The sequence below is a fragment of the Hypanus sabinus genome, chromosome 1, assembly GCF_030144855.1.
Source record: "Hypanus sabinus isolate sHypSab1 chromosome 1, sHypSab1.hap1, whole genome shotgun sequence".
In the NCBI taxonomy this organism is placed as follows: domain Eukaryota; kingdom Metazoa; phylum Chordata; class Chondrichthyes; order Myliobatiformes; family Dasyatidae; genus Hypanus; species Hypanus sabinus.
The window spans coordinates 137201973-137218627 of record NC_082706.1 but is presented as its reverse complement, the minus strand read 5'-3'; the positions used below and the strand labels follow the sequence as shown (position 1 = coordinate 137218627).

Sequence of the window (16655 nt, the reverse complement as noted above, 5' to 3'; positions counted from 1 at the left end):
TGAATATTCATCAATCCAGGCAACATCCTGTTGAATCTCCACTTCATTCTCTCCAGCATCCACATCCTTCTTATGTGGTGGCGATCAGAATTGATTGCATTACTCAAAGTCCAGCATAAGCAGGATTTTATAGTTATTTATTCATCCATCCATCCATTTATCTATTTATTTATCTATCTATCTATCTATCTATCTATCTATCTATCTATCTATCTATCTATCTATCTATCTATCTATCTATCTATCTATCTATCTATCTATTCATCTATCTATCTATCTATTTATCTATCTATCTATCTATTTAGATACGGTGCAGAATAGGCCCATTCAGCCTTTTCAGTCGCGCTCCCCAGCAATCCCTCCATTTAATCCTAGCCTAAACCTGACAATTTACAATGACCAATTAACCGATCAACTGGTACGTGGGAGGAAACTGGAGCACCAGAAGGAAATCCACAGGGCCACAGGGAGAAGATACTAACTCCGTACAGGCAGTGATAGGAGTTAAACCCGGGTCGCTGGTGTTGTAAAGTGTTGTGCTAACCATTATGCTACTGTACCATTCCAAGTTAAATTCAATGCCACCACCTATGAAAGAAAACATACCATATGTATCATTTACCCATGTTTCTGGGAGCCATAAATATGAAGCTCTGAACACTTCTTATTTTCCTACCATTAACTATATATGCCTGCACCCAATTTAACTTCTGAAATGCCTATCTACAACACCATCAACTTTTGTGGTATCCCCAAACCTACTAATTACACCACTGCATTCAGATTGAGATAAATGATGAAAAAACAAGGGTTCCGGCACCAATCCTTATGCTGCACCACTGATCAGAGATTTACAATCAGAAGCATGGACTATCCTTGCCCCCTATGTCCAAACCAATTTTGGATCCAATTAGACAGTTCACCTTGGATTGCATGTGCATTTATCATGTTCACCAGTCTAACATATGGAACCTTGTTCAATTCCTTACTGAAATCCATATAGACAATATCCACCACACTTTTTTAGTCAGTTTTCTTTCTCCCTTACCACATTATTAATTTGAATAATAAAATCTGCTTAGTTCAATAACTCTGTATTTTGTCAAAACCCTAAACTTTTTCAGCATCAAAACTTTCTTTTAGAATTACTTATGGAAATAACTTTTACAGAATAACTTTGCCAGAACACTATCCCAGATATTGACAATTCTGAGGGGAAAAGGCCAGCCAGCCCCCTGCACTCCTTCACTTCCTTGCTGTCTTCTTCCTTCCCTTACCATCCTCTCCCTCCCTCACTCCCACCCCTTCTGTCTTTCCCTCCCCCTCTCTCTTTCCCTCCCTCACTCCCACCCCCTCCCCTCCTCTGCTCTCCTCTCCTGTCCCTCCCTCCCTCTTTCCTTCCTTTTGCTCCTCTCCTCTCCTCTCCTCTCCCCTCCCCTCCATTCCTCCTCCTGCTCTTCACCTATCCTCTCCTTCCTTCCTTTCCTCCCCATCTTGTCTGTAAATTTTCATTGATTCTAATATTTCTCTTTTCTACTGCAATGCCTATGCAAAAAAGTGCATCTCAAGACATATACGTACATACTTCAGTAATAATTGTACTTTGAACTTTTATCTCAGGCCCTCTAGTTCAGGCAACATACCATGTAAATCTTTTCTGCACAGTTTTTCAGGTTAACTACATGTTTCGTATAACAGGTGACCAAAACTGGATGCAAGTGTATCAATGACTTATACAACTGAAAAATAATGTGTCAACTCAATGTCCTGACTGATGAAGGCCAGTGTGATAAATGCCTTTTTCATCACCCTGTGATGTCACTTTCAATAAACTATGCACTTGTACTCCAACTCCTTGTTCCATGCTGGGTATGTTGCCCTGGGAGAGAACATTGATGTTGGTTTATTTATTTTGCTGCTGGATTTTGTGGAGACAACATTAACAATATCTTTCTAATAATCTGAGGTGTCTGCTGTGGGTGGTCCATACCATTGTTGCCATATAGAGACAATGAATTCTGTGTGGGATTTGAGTTCCTGATTTTTGAGCCCAATTTTCTTTGATGCCTGAAAGCTATTATATCTAACTGAAAGGACTCGTGGAAGGAGATTGACATTTGTTTTTCAAATGTTGTTCAGGATGTTTTTTTTTATATACCTCGGTTAACAAGACATTGAATCTATGATCTCCAAATATGCACTTTTAAAGTTGTCTGCAAAATGCTGCTGAATGATCGAAGTTTGTTGATGTGTTTCTGGAGTGCCAGGATTCATAGATTGAGTATCTAATTTGTTCCATAAATTAGCCTCACTCTATTAAGTAGTTTAGTGGAATTAAGATGCAGCACTGCTGAAAGAAACGATGAAGTTTGTGTTAGGCTTATAATTTCAATGGTTGTTACAACTTTGGAGGTGACAATTGTATTCAAATCTATCCTTTACTGAACTATCATTTAGAGGATGATGCATGTACACTACTTAAATTTATTTTCAATTAGCTACAAATCTAAGAAAAATTATTCTGGAAAGATGTGTTGTATTCAGAAATGATATCATGGTGATTTGGATAAAATCTGAATATGTTGCAGGAAATGTTTTTCTCCAGAAATTTTTCACCCTGGGTGGTTGGAATCTGGAATGTGATGGTGGCAAATACTCTTGCAACATTTAAGAGGCATCCTGATAAGTACTTTAATGCCAGAGTATAGACTGTGACCTAAGGCAGTAAATGATATTTGTGTATGTAGATGGGCTCTGTTGGCGGCATTGACACACTGGGTTGAAGAGCCTATTTATACGTTATTCTGCTTAATGCCTGCAGTCTATTCATACTTTATCTTTGAAATTGGGTAAACATTATGTCAAAAGTAATGCAAACTTTCAGTAACTGCAGATTGTTTTGAATTTCATTTTGCAGGGAGTCAATGATTAACCTAATATTTTCTTTGAAATTTTTATAGATCTTATCAGAAGAAAGTAAGTAAGTTTAGGCTTGTGCATTTGAATACGATTAAATAGACAGCTTTGTTAAAACATCTGATTTTTCATAAACTCCACCACTGTTACCATTATTGTTCATGATAACTGCTTTACTTTTGTGCAGTTATTGTCTTTAGGTTTTTGTTTGAACATATTCAATCATGGCACTCAAGAACAGGACCATTATCTTTTCTTAGGCAGTCCCTCAGGGTTAAAGATCAGTTGGCTCCATTCCACCTCATGAGCTTTGAATTGGTGATGATACCAATGTAGGATCTGAAGACTCTGCAACAGGTGAATCAGGAGGTGCTTGGAGATGCCATGTACCATCTTCCTGTTTTGCTGGGCCTCAACATGCTTTTGATGAGGAGAATTGAAGTTCTCCATGTGAACTCATGTGCCCCACCTCTATTTTGAGCAGTCATTTGGCAGTGGCTACCAAGAGTCAGTTAATATGTTTATACAAAACAGTTTTTTGAAACATTTCATCTCTCATCCTTGTATTATTTTCCCATAATAGAGCTCAGAATAGAGTGAATGTTTCAGGAGTTTGGCGTTTGACATACAAGTGAAGTGGCCTCATTGTGACCTGCTTGATGTAGTTAAAGCTTGGATTCTTTGTGTGTTACTCTGGATTGCCACCATCTGCAGAATCTCGTGTTTATGCTGAGCTTTTGTTGAGGTTTTTCGCAAGGCTCGAGAGTAGCCGCATAGGGTGGGTGAAGAAGGCTTGGAAAGCGGTTTAATAATACTAAAACTGAGGATCAGTCAAAATTTCCAGGAGGTTATTTTGATCCATCAGATGTTTTAATCCATCTAATATACATTTAAGCCTGGTTTTATTTTAGTGGTTTCTTTTGTCAATTAAAAATGATGACCAAGTGTTCTGCACTTTTCAGAAATTGCCAGAAAGACATTTTGTACTATTTAATTGGAGAATATTGGTGGGTTTTGGCAAATACTCAAAGCCTTTTTATTATTTCATTAGTTTACAGCAGTGGGATTTTTTTGTTCAAAGCCACATGTCTTCAATTTGCTGTGTACTGGGATGTTGAGAGGTGTCATTGAATTGCAAGTGCAAACGCCTTCTGTTTAATTTGGAAATTATTGTGAAATAGGTCAAATACTAGTTGCGCTTCAGAGCTGGTGAGAAAAAAGTGATAAGAATTGCTACCAAGTTTGAACTGGAACTCTATGCGTTACATGCAATTTACTGATCCCGCTTGTCCTTGCTGACCTCTACTTGCTTTTGATTTCACAAATCTGCTAATATAAAGTTCTCATTCTGGTCTTTGTGATTACTGCTCTCTTAATCCCTCTATTACTGGCTATTATGCATCTGCTGTTTCTGGTTCCAGTGTCGGTGGCTGTCCTTGTAACTACGCTGGCACCACTCTGTAAAATTCCTTCCTTAACTTTTCACCTGACTAAGGTTTTCTTCCTCTAACTTATTGTGCAAATTCTCCCAATTGCTATGTAACTGTTAGGTCCTTAATGCAACGTGTACTTTGTGAGTGCAACACAAGTAGATAGGGTGCTAAAAAGGCTGATGCACCATCAATAACTCACACTGAGACGTAAGGCGAGATATCGGCTTTTATTGACTGGAAGAAGGAACCAGGAGTGAGTGTCCATCATACTATGTCCTGGAGACTGAGGCCGAGCGTCAGGCCTCAGATCGCCTTTATACAGGGGCCTGTGGGAGGAGCCACAGGAGCAGTCAGCAGGGGGCGTGTCCAGACAGGCACATAGTTCACCACATTCACCCCCCCCTTTGTTTGAAAGAGTCTCCATGTGGCGAAGTTTCTTACAAGTCAAGTCTATCAGGTGGTCGAATCTGTCGCTGCGATCTACGTAGCACCGGCTGTGATTGCATGGATGCCGGCGACATTGGTGATTGCACAGGGGACGGAGGTTGCACTTGTTCCTGCCCACTAGGCGCCGGTGATCCCTCACGCATGTGCGAGGCGCCTGGTATACAAGTGTCGTGAGGAGTCTGTGTAGGGCCTGGTGAATACGGTGTCACCGCTGGTGCAGGGTTCATAGTTACCGGAGAGCCTTCAGGGTAGTGGTCTGCTGCACCTGCGGGTGCCAGGTCGCGGACGGAGACCGTGTCCTCCCGCCCATCAGGTAAGACCACGTAAGCATACTGGGGGTTCGCATGTAGAAGGTGAACCCTCTCTACCAGCGGGGAGTATTTATTGCTCCTCACATGTTTCCGGAGCAGCACTGGCCCCGGGGACGTCAGCCAAACTGGTAGGGTGGTCCCAGTGACAGACTTCCTGGGAAAAGAGAATAGGCGTTCGTGAGGGGTGGCATTGGTGGACGTACATAACAAAGAGCGGATAGAGTACAGTGCCTCAGGGAGGACCTCCTGCCATCGAGGGACCGGCAACCCTTTTGACTTAAGGGCTAAAAGTGTGGCCTTCCACACTGTGGCATTCTCCCGCTCCACCTGGCCATTACCCCGGGGATTATAACTCGTGGTCCGACTGGTAGCAATGCCCCTAGCTAGCAAGTACTGGCGCAGCTCCTCACTCATAAAGGAGGACCCTCTATCGCTGTGGATATAGCAGGGATACCCGAACAGAGTGAAGAGCTGGCGCAGGGCTTTTATGACGGACGTGGCAGTGGTGTCGGGGCAGGGGATGGCAAAGGGGAACCGTGAGTACTCGTCGATAACACTGAGAAAATAGACATTGCGGTCAGTGGAGGGAAGGGGGCCCTTAAAGTCAACACTCAGTCGTTCAAAAGGGCGGGCGGCCTTGACAAGTTGTGCCGTGTCAGGACGGTAGAAGTGCGGTTTGCACTCAGCGCAAATTCGGCAGTCCCTGGTCATCGTCCTGATGTCCTCCAGGGAGTATGGCAGGTTCCGAGCTTTCACAAAATGGTAAAATCGGATGACCCCCGGATGGCAAAGTTGTGCATGAAGGGTGTACAGCTGGTCGAGCTGAGTGCTAGCACATGTTCCCCGGGATAGGGCATCAGGGGACTCATTGAGTCTGCCAGGCCGGTACAGGATATCATAGGTGTAGGTGGAGAGTTCTATTCTCCACCGCAAAATCTTATCATTTTTGATTTTGCCCCGCTGTTGGTTGCTGAACAGGAATGCAACCGAGTGCTGGTCGGTCAGCAAGGTGAACCTTTTGCCAGCAAGATAGTGCCTCCAGTGACTAACAGCCTCCACTATGGCCTGGGCTTCTTTCTCCACCGCGGAGTGCCGAATTTCGGAGCCTTGGAGGGTGCGAGAAAAGAACGCTACTGGTCTGCCTTCCTGATTGAGGGTAGCAGCCAGAGCAAAATCGGAGGCACCACACTCCACTTGGAAGGGAGCGATCTCGTCCACAGCATGCATCGTAGCTTTGGCAATGTCCTCTTTAATGCAGCTGAAGGCCGCGCGGGCCTCAGCAGAGAGGGGAAACGAGGTAGACTTGACCAGGGGGCGTGTCTTGTCTGCGTAATGGGGGACCCATTGGGTGTAATAGGAAAAAAAACCCAGGCACCGTCTGAGGGCTTTGAGAGTGGTGGGAAGAGGGAGTTCTAACAGGGGGCGCATACGTTCGGGATCAGGGCCAATAACCCCGTTTTCCACGACATACCCAAGTATAGCAAGGCGGGTGGTTCCAAACACACACTTGTCCCTGTTATAAGTAAGGTTCAGAGCTGCGGCCACTTGGAGAAATCGTTGGAGGTTGGCGTCGTGATCTGGCCTGTCGTGTCCACAGATGGTGATGTTATCCAGGTAGGGAAATGTGGCCTGCAGTTGGTACTGGTCCACCATCTGGTCCATTTCCCTCTGGAAGACAGAGACACCATTCGTGACACCGAAAGGGACGCGCAGGAAGTGATAGAGCCTGTCGCCCGCCTCGAAGGCGGTGTAGGGGCGGTCCTCTGGGCAGATGGGGAGCTGGTGATAAGCGGATTTCAGATCTATTGTCGAGTACACCTTGTACTGAGCAATCTGGTTGACCATATTCGTGATGCGGGGTAGGGGGTACGCGTCAAGCTGCGTAAACCTATTGATGGTTTGACTATAGTCCACCACCATCCTATTTTTCTGCCCAGTCCGAACAACAACCACCTGGGCCCTCCAAGGGCTTGAGCTTGGCTCAATGATCCCCTCCCTGAGCAGCCGCTGCACCTCCGACTGAATGAAGGCACTGTCCCCCGCGCTGTACCTCCTGCTTTTAGTTGCCACAGGCTTACAGTCAGGGGTCAGGTTGACGAACAGCGGTGAGGGAGGGACCTTGAGAGTGGAGAGGCTGCAAGTGGTGTCGGTAGAGCAGCTGTCGGCCTGGTTCTGGATGGGATGTGTGTGCCCGTGTGTGTGTGTGGTCAGTAGCGGGGTATGTGAAGAAGTCCCACAAAACTGAGGATTCCTGACAGTGAGTGGTGGGAGGGGCCCGTCATATACCATAGTCACACTTTCGAGATGTCTCTGGAAGTCCAGCCCCAATAGAACAGGTGCGCAGAGATTAGGCATGACCAGTAGCTCAAAGTTCCGATATTCTGTGCCTTGCACCACCAAAGTCGCTACACAACCCGCCCGGATGTCTGTGGACTGCGACCCAGAAGCCAAATGGAACCTCCGACTTACCGGCCGCGTAGCGAGTCCGCAGCGTTGCACTGTGTCCGGGTGAATAAAACTCCCAGTGCTGCCCGTGTCAAACAGGCATCTAGTCCTGTGCCCCTCCACCCGGATGTCCATCATGGACCTTGCAAGCTGGTGTGGGGCGCTTTGGTCGAGGGTTACAGTGGCCAGAGTTGAATCGCCATCGGGGTACCCGGTAAGCATCGGAGGGCCGGGGGCGGGGCATGCTGACGTCGACAAAGATGGCCGCTCACATCCGGGGTACCTGGTCAGCATCCGAGGGTCGGGGGCGGGGCGTGCTGACGCTGACAAAGATGGCCACTCACATCCGGGGTACCCGGTAAGCATCGGAGGGTCGGGGGCGGGGCGTGCTGACGTCGACAAAGATGGCCGCCCACACCCGGGCATGCAAGATGGCGGCCCCCACGTTTCACCCGCAGTGCTGCACTCCGCTCGAGGTTGAGACTTACAGACCTTGGCGAAATGGCCCTGCTTTCTGCAGCTGGAGCAGGTCGCTTCTCGCGCTGGACAGCGTTGTCGAGAGTGTTTTTTATGGCCGCAGAAATAACAAAGCACGGGCTTCTGATGGGCCACAGCCGTGGTCTGGGTCGGGGAGCTCGTGGAATCGCGACTGGCAGCGACGTTCGCGAATTCGCTCCCGGGAGCCGGCGGTGGCGGGGTCTGAGGTGTCCACGGAACCGGCGGGGAATCGCCCGACTGGACAGCGTCAGCATTATGCAAAGCAGCTTCTAGAGCGTTGGCCATCTCCATCGCCGAGCTTAAGGTAAGGTTGGCAGTTTCCAGCAGCCGCTGGCGCATGTACACTGACCTCAGTCCCGTCACAAAGGCGTCTCGCACCTGCAGCTCCGCATGCTGTTCTGCCGTGAGCGTCTTGCAGTCGCAAGGTCGGACGAGTGTCTGTAGTGCTCGGAGAAACTCAGCGCACGATTCGCCAGGCCGCTGTTGCCGGGTAGCTAAACGATGTCTTGCGTAGACGGTGTTCACCGGCCGCAGGTACTGTCTTTTGAGGGCGTCCAGTGCCCCATCGTAGGTCGGCAGGTCCCGGATAATGGAGTAAACTTTGGGGGTGACCCTCGAGAGTAGGATTCTGTGCATAATGGCGGGTTCAGTTGCACGAACCTCCTCCAAGTATGATTGGAAGCATGCAAGCCAGTGTTCAAAAGCGAGAGCTGCGTCAGGGTCTTGAGGATCCAAATCCAACCGTTCCGGACGCAAAACGGTTTCCATGTTTTAAAACTTCCAGTCAATAAAATTGATGCACCATCAATAACTCACACTGAGACGTAAGGCGAGATATCGGCTTTTATTGACTGGAAGAAGGAACCAGGAGTGAGTGTCCATCATACTATGTCCTGGAGACTGAGGCCGAGCGTCAGGCCTCAGATCGCCTTTATACAGGGGCCTGTGGGAGGAGCCACAGGAGCAGTCAGCAGGGGGCGTGTCCAGACAGGCACATAGTTCACCACAAAGGCATAAGGCTTACTTGTCTCTATTGGTTGAGGCATTGAATATAAAAGTTGTGAGTCATATTTCAGCTGCATAACACTTTGATTAAGCCACATTTAGAGAATTGTGTGCAGTCTTGATAGCCACAATACAGGAAGGGTGCTGTGACTTTAGAAGATAGATGCTTTATTGATCCCAAAGGAAATTGCAATGTCACAATAGCATTATAAGTGCACAGATATAGATAAGAAATAAGTTACCACAAACCACCTTACAGGAGGGGCTCATCACGTCCCCTGCTGTAGGCTGACTCATGGTTGAGGGTAGGAATGACCTCACTCTTCTGCAAGTTGGCATGCAGAGGATGAGAAACATTGTCCAGAATTGCCAGGATTTTCTGTGGAGTCCTTTGTTCTACCACAACCTTCAGTGTGTCCAGTCTGACTCCTATAACAGAGCCAGCCTTTTTAATCAGTTTATTGATTCTGTTGGCATCACCCGTGTTGATGCCATTGACCCAGCACACCACCACATAGAAGATTGTACTGGTAGAACAGATTGGTAGAACATGTGAAGGAGAGGCCTACATACTCCAAGGAACCGCAGTGTCCTCAGGAAGTAGATGTGACTCCTGCCCTTCTTGTACACAGCCTCTGTGTTGGTGCTCCACTCAAGTCTGTCATCCAGGTACACCCCCAGGTACTTGTAAGTCCTCACCACACCCACGTCCTCACCTTCAATAGGAACAGGGAGCAATGCAGGCTTATTCTTCCTAAAGTCCATCATCATCTCCTTTGTCTTACTGATGTTGAGCTGCAGATGATACAGCTTGCACCATCTGACAAAGTTCTCTACCAGGGCTCTTTATTCATCCTCCCATCCTCTCTTTATACACCTGACTATTGCCGAGTCATCAGAGAATTTCTGCAGATGACATGACTCAGTGTTGTTTCTAAAGTACAAGAGGGTGAATAAAAGGTTGGAATTGGACTTGGTTTAATATTGGCACATATGCTGAGATACAGTGAAAAGTTTATCTTGCATTCTGTGCATACAGATAAAATCAATACACAGTGCATTGAGGTAGAACAAGGAAAAACAGAATAATATGTAACAACTATAGAGAAAGCAGTGTAGAAAAACCATGATGTGCAAGATCATAAGGTAAATTATAAGATCATAAGACATTGGAGTATAATTATTCTATTTATCTCATCCACCTTCCCATCATAGTCTCAACCACATTCTCCTGCCTTCTTTCCTGTAACTGGGAACAGGCCAGCGGCTGGGTGCTGGAGTGGATTCGAAGGGGTAGTTTCTGGGTTCAAGAATGCATTGAAGCGGCAGGGCCCAGGTCTAAGAGCGAGTAACAACCCACTGTTTGGCAAATTCAAGCACCAGGCCAGATGGAAGCGGTCAGGGTATCGGGGTTGGAGTTGAGGGATGGGCTGTTACTCAGATGCTGCTCTTCAAGGTTTACTCATCCCTGCTTTGAATTGAGGCTGTGGCCTACAACTAACAGGCTTCTGGATCGGCTTCAGTGATGATTAGCTTCATGTCTGTGGATTCACTTTTGGTATTTTGGTTCTGAATGTTATTTACTTTTATTTTTTGTATCATTTATTGATTTTCTGCACATTGGGTGTTTGACGGTCTTATTTTAATGGTTTTATTGGATTTCTTTGTTTTGTGGCTGCCTGTAAGGAGACAAATTTCAACCTTAGATATAGTATACATACTTTGAAATGTGAATAATTTTGGTATGTGCTTTTAAGCTTTTGTATCTTCAGCCCGATGGAAGAGTGGAGAAAAGAAAATGGGGTATTTTTTTTTAGTTATACTAGGAGCTTTACTGTGGCAGCAAGAAGTATAGATAGAGTTCATAAAGGGATGGCTGGTTACTGTGATGTGCTGAGCTGTGTTCACAACTCTGCAGTTTCCTGTGTTCAGAGCAGTTGCCATGTCAAACTGTTATACATCCAAATAGGATGCATTCTGTAGTGCATTGATAAAAATTGGTAAGGTTAAATGGGGATGTGATAAAAAATGGTAAGGTTCAATGGGGACATGTCAAATTTCTTTAGACACCTGAGGAAAGTAGAGTTGTTAGTGAGCTTTCTTGGTCATGGCATCTGCATTGTTAAAGTGGGACAGGCTATTGGTGATGCTTACTCATGGGAACTTGAAGCTTTCAACCATGGCAACATTGATATAGATGGGATATGCACTGCCTCCTTTCCTAGGGTCAATAACTGGCTATGTTGTTTTGCTGACTTTGAGAGGAAGGTTGTTGTCATGACAATATGTTATGAAGCTCTCTATCTCCTTTCCGTACTTCAGCTCTTTGTTATTTGAGGCACAGCTCACTTTAGTGATATCATCTGCAAGCTTGTAGATGGGGTTAGAACAGAATCTGACCACGCTGTCATGAGTGTACAGTGTACAGTAGGGGGCTGTGGATGCAGTCTTGCAGAGTACTGGTGTTTAGAATAATCATGGTGGTTGCTGCCCATCCTACCTCACTTTTTTTAATATATAGTATTTTTATTTTTTGCACAATGTTTAAATATTCAATATATGTATACTGTAATCTATTTATTTATTTATTATATTTTTTTCTTCTCCTGTATTATGTATTGCATTGAAATGCTGCTGCTAAGGTATCAAATTTCACATCACATGCCAGAGTTTCACTCTGCCTCCTCTTCCAGTTGCCTATCACCTCTCTTATGATTCTGCCTTCTACTACACATAGTACTTTCCCCTTACATTCCTTCTTCACCTTTCCTGCCATTCCCCTCCCTGCTTACCCTCCCCCACCCCTTGATCTTTCCTCTGATTACTTTTTAACCTGACACCCACCAGCCTTCTCCTTCCCACCCTCCCCCCATCTTCTTTATAGGGCCCCTGCCCCTTGCCTCTTTAGTCCTGATGAAGGGTCTCAGCCCAAAATGTTGACTGCTCGTTTCCATGGATGCTATCCGACCTGCTGAGTTCCTTCAGCTTGTTGTACGTGTTGATTGGACCCCAGGATGTTGCTATTTCTCCACACTTTGAAGAATCCTGCCACTAATCTTGTACTCTGTGTTGAAGATCAACCTTCCAAAGTGTATCCTTCGCGCTTTTCTAGATTGGGCTCCATCTGTTATTTCTCAACCCAGCTCTGCATTCCTATCAATGACTTCTTGTAACCTCCAACAACTTTTTGTACTATGCACAATACAATCAACCTGTAATGTTCTCTTATAAAGCTATACAGCTTAGAAACAGGGCTGTTCGCCTAATTTGTCCATGTTGACCAAAATGCTTACTGTTTGCCTGGGTTTGGCTTGACTCCTATCCTTATTTTCTTATTCATGTACTTGTCCAAATGCTTTTTAAATGTCTTATATTTTTGATTATTTAAATGAAGATTTATTATTATGTTTTCCAGTTTTGCTTTCTGTGGTTTGCACAGAATATTCTGGACTGAATCAGACTAGCCTGGCTGATTGTACTGATTCGCCATCCACAGCTTCCCTAGGCCTTCCAGGTGCAATGATGGGACAACCTATTTAATTGATAGTAACACATCCTAGATCCGAGTAGCATGAATAAAGTGATTGGGAAGTCCTTCAACATTACTTTTATTGGCTCTTTATCTGAATCTTCATGACATTGCTAGTCAAAGCATCTTAATAGACATAATTGCAAAATAACCAATACTGTCAGTTAAATATTACAGAACAATTTTTAAAGTGCAAAGCAAACTGGTAAAGAAAGAATCACTGAAACAACAACCTATTTTAGATCATCATTTGTAAAAAGAGAATGCATAATCAATAATGTGATATGGAAGGGTGACCATAATGCTTTGGAATTTTATTTAAAAATTGAAAGTGATTTGGTTCAACCTTTGAAACAAAGGTTTATTGGCCAGTGGTGTGATTTTGGTGATAGTACATTGGAAAATTGCAATAAAAGCCATGACAGTAATCCAAGTTCATGTTTAAAGAATTAGTTCAAGGTTTAAAAGTAAGATATATCTCTTTAAAATAAAAAAGGTGGACCAGTTGTGTCTAGAAAGAGAAATTAAAATTGTCATTTGCTCAAATATAGCCAAGCAAAGCATTAAGACTGAGAATTGGGAAATTTTCAGAATTCATTAAAAGGAGAACCAAAGCAATGAAACAAAAAAAAAATGAGAGTATATTAGTGAGATGCCTAAAAAGACTGTAGGTATTTCAATAGATTTGAAAAGAGAAAAAGAGAAGCTAAAATTAACCTAGCTCCCATAGAGACTGAAAGGAGAGATTATATAGGGGATTAAGGAATTGGCAGAGGAAAGATATACTGCAGAGAAAAGATATACTGCATTTGTCTTTATTGACAGAGATAGAAAACCTAAAAATCAAGAGTGAACAGAGGGCTTGAAATGTCATAAATCTTAATATAAGTAAAACATTAGGATTGACAACATTGTTAAAATGTGTAATGTGATAAATTCCCAGGACATGGTGATCTGGATCCTTGGAGGTGACTTTGTGGATAGTGGATGTACTAATTGATTTTAAGATTCCATAGTATCTTGTAAAGTTCTTGTAGTTGGAAAGTAGTAAATGTAATCTCACTTATTATATAATGAGATAGTGATAAAACATGGAACAGTAAGCCTGACATCCAGTGGTGGAAAAATTAGAATCAATATTTAAGGAAGTGGTAACTGGAAACATGGAAAATAATAAGACTGGATAGCGTAGTTACATAGGACATTGAATATAGAAGATTGGATAGAGTAATTATATAATATGTTGAACATAGAAGATTGGATAGAGTAAATACATAGGGCATTGAACAGATGCTGTACTCATAGAAAAGTACAGCACAATAGAAGGCCCTCTGGCCCACAGTGTCCACCATTCACAATATCAAAATAAATGTAATCTTTTCTGCCTGCACGTGATCTATATTGTACCATTTCCTGCATATTCACGTGTCTACCTAACAGCCTCTTATAAGCCATGTTGTACCTCATCTACCACTTACCCTGGCAGCCCATTCCAGGCACCATCCTCTGTGGAACAAAAACTTGCTCTGCACATCGTCTTTAAACTTGCCCCACTCACCTAAAATGCATGAAATCTAGTACTTGACGTTTCTCCCATGGGAAAAATATTCTTAAAAGTCTGCCATATCTGTGCCTCTCATGATCTTATGAGCTTTCATCAAGTCTGCACTCACCAATACTTCAGCAAAACAATCTAAGTTTGTCACCTCTCCTACAAAATGCTGGAGGAACTCTGCAGGTCAGGCAGCATCTCGGGAATATAGCAGCTTTAAGTGGATGAAGGTTCATTGCTATGGTATCAAGGCAGGAGGCAGGACTCCAAACCAAGCTGAAACGTGGAGGGGTGAGGTCTCTTCTGCCCAGCACCTTGTTGGCAAATGTTCAGTTGCTGGAAAACAAAACTGAGGACATGAGGGCAAGATTGCTGTATTGGAGGGAAATTGAGAAACTGTTGTATCATATGGTTGGCTGAGACTTGGCTTTCTCCCAGCATGTCAGATGCAGCGATCAGGTCGAAAGGCTTCTCAATTTATAGAATGGAGTGAACGACTGATTTGGAAATGGCAAAAGGAGGAGGTGTGTGTCTCATGATAAACTCTCAGTGGTGTTCTGATGTGCCAGTTTTGTCAAACTTGTGTTCTCCCGATGTGGAACACCTAATGGTCAAATGTCATCTGTTCCATGTCCAGACCACATTTTGGTAAATCAGAGCATTTGCTGTCCTCCTCCTACCTGCATATAAGCAGAGGCGAAAGAGCAAGGCTCCAGAGATTCAGGCAACAAAGAGGTGGTCACAAGAGTCAGAGGAGCAGCTTTGGGATTGCTTAGAGTCAATGGATTGGGCCATGTTCAAGGATTAATTGGGGGATCTAAATGAATACACCATGTTTGTAACGGACTTGATTAAAGTAGCTGTAGAGGATTGTGTCCCCACAGAATCATTCAGTGTTTTCCCCAATCAGAAGCCCTGGATGAGCCATGAGATTTGCAAACTGCTGAGGGCAGATCAGAGGTATTCAAGCCTTGTGATCAAGTAAATTACAAGAGGTCCAGGCAAAGCCATCTCACAGGTGAAGTGGCAATCCAGACCAAACTTAAATCAATGAAGGACACTCAACAGTTGTGGCAGGGTTTGAATACTGTCACCTCTTTTAAAGTTAAATCAAGTGACATAGGAGACAGCAGGGCTTCACCTCCAGATGAACTCAATGCCTTCTATGGTAGCTTTGACTGTCAAAGCATGATGGAACCAGCACAAACTCCCACATCCCCTGATGATCCCATGATTTCAGTCTCTGAAGCTGAGGTGTGAGTAACCTTCAGCAGGGTGAACTCACCAAAAGCATCTGGACCATATGGGGTACCTGGCCAAGTCCGAAGAGCTGCTTGAAGCTGATTAACTGGCTGGTGTGTTTGCTGAGATCTTTAACCTCTCACAATGGCAGAGTGTGGTATCCACTTGCTTCAAACAAGCTTCAATTATTCTGGTACCCAGGAAGAGCGTGGTGATCTGCCTCACCCAGTACCCCCCAGTAGCAATTATATCCACAGTGATGAAGTGTTTTGAGAGGTTGATGATGAAACATATCAACTGTTGGCTGAGAAGTAATTTAGATCTGCTTCACTGTGCCTACCGCAGCAGCAGCAGCTCCACAGCAGATGCCATCTTATTGGCTCTTCACTCAACCCTGGAACATCTGGACAACAAAGGTGCAGATCAGCACAGGTCAGCACTGAATGCTATGATCCCCTCAAAACTAATCAATAAGCTCTATGACCTTGACCTCAATACCTCTTTGTGCAGTTGGATCCTCGATTTCCTATAAAAAAGTAATTGATACAGACCAGTACATCATGGGTAAAGCCCTTCCAACAATTGAGCACATCTACATGAAATGCTGTCACAGGAGAGCATCATCCATCATCAGGGATCCCTACCACCCAGGATGTGTTCTCTTTTTGCTGCTGCCATCAGGAAAGAAGTGCCAGGGCTCATGTCACCAGGTTCAGGAACAGTTAGAACCTCTCAACCATCATGCTCTTAGACAAAATTGGATAATTTCACTCAACTTCATTTGCTCCATTATTGAAATGTTCCCACAACCAACAGACTCACTTTCCAGGACTCTTCACCTTAAGTTCTTGATATTTATTGCTCATTTACTTATTATATTATTGTATCTATTTGTATTTGCACAGTTTGTTGTCTTCTGTACTCTGGTTTGAACACCTTAGTTGGACAGTCTTTCATTGATACTGTTATGGTTACTATTCTATAGATTTATTGAGTATGTCCACAAGAAAATAAATCTCAGGGTTGTAAATGGTGACATATGTACTTTGATAAAATTTACTTTAAAATAATCTCCATACTTCCCCAGCTGAGAAGGCTAATCAGGGTTTGGCATTATGTATAATCAAGACTGTTGTGTTGTTTTTGTACATTAAGGTATTGATAGGTATTGGAATAATGCAGGAAAGGAACACTAAGCTGAAAGATCATCCACAATCTTATTGATGGTGGAATAACCAAAAATGGCAACTAGCTTATTTTTGCTTCTATTCTATATG

At 44.1% G+C, this 16655-nt stretch overlaps 1 protein-coding gene across 2 annotated transcripts in view; it reads left to right on the top strand.

The window, feature by feature from the left end:
• LOC132398003 (intermembrane lipid transfer protein VPS13B-like) overlaps positions 1-16655 on the top strand; it is a 1044617-nt gene that overhangs the window by 303923 nt on the left and 724039 nt on the right. The gene's annotated exons all lie outside the window — the stretch shown is intronic.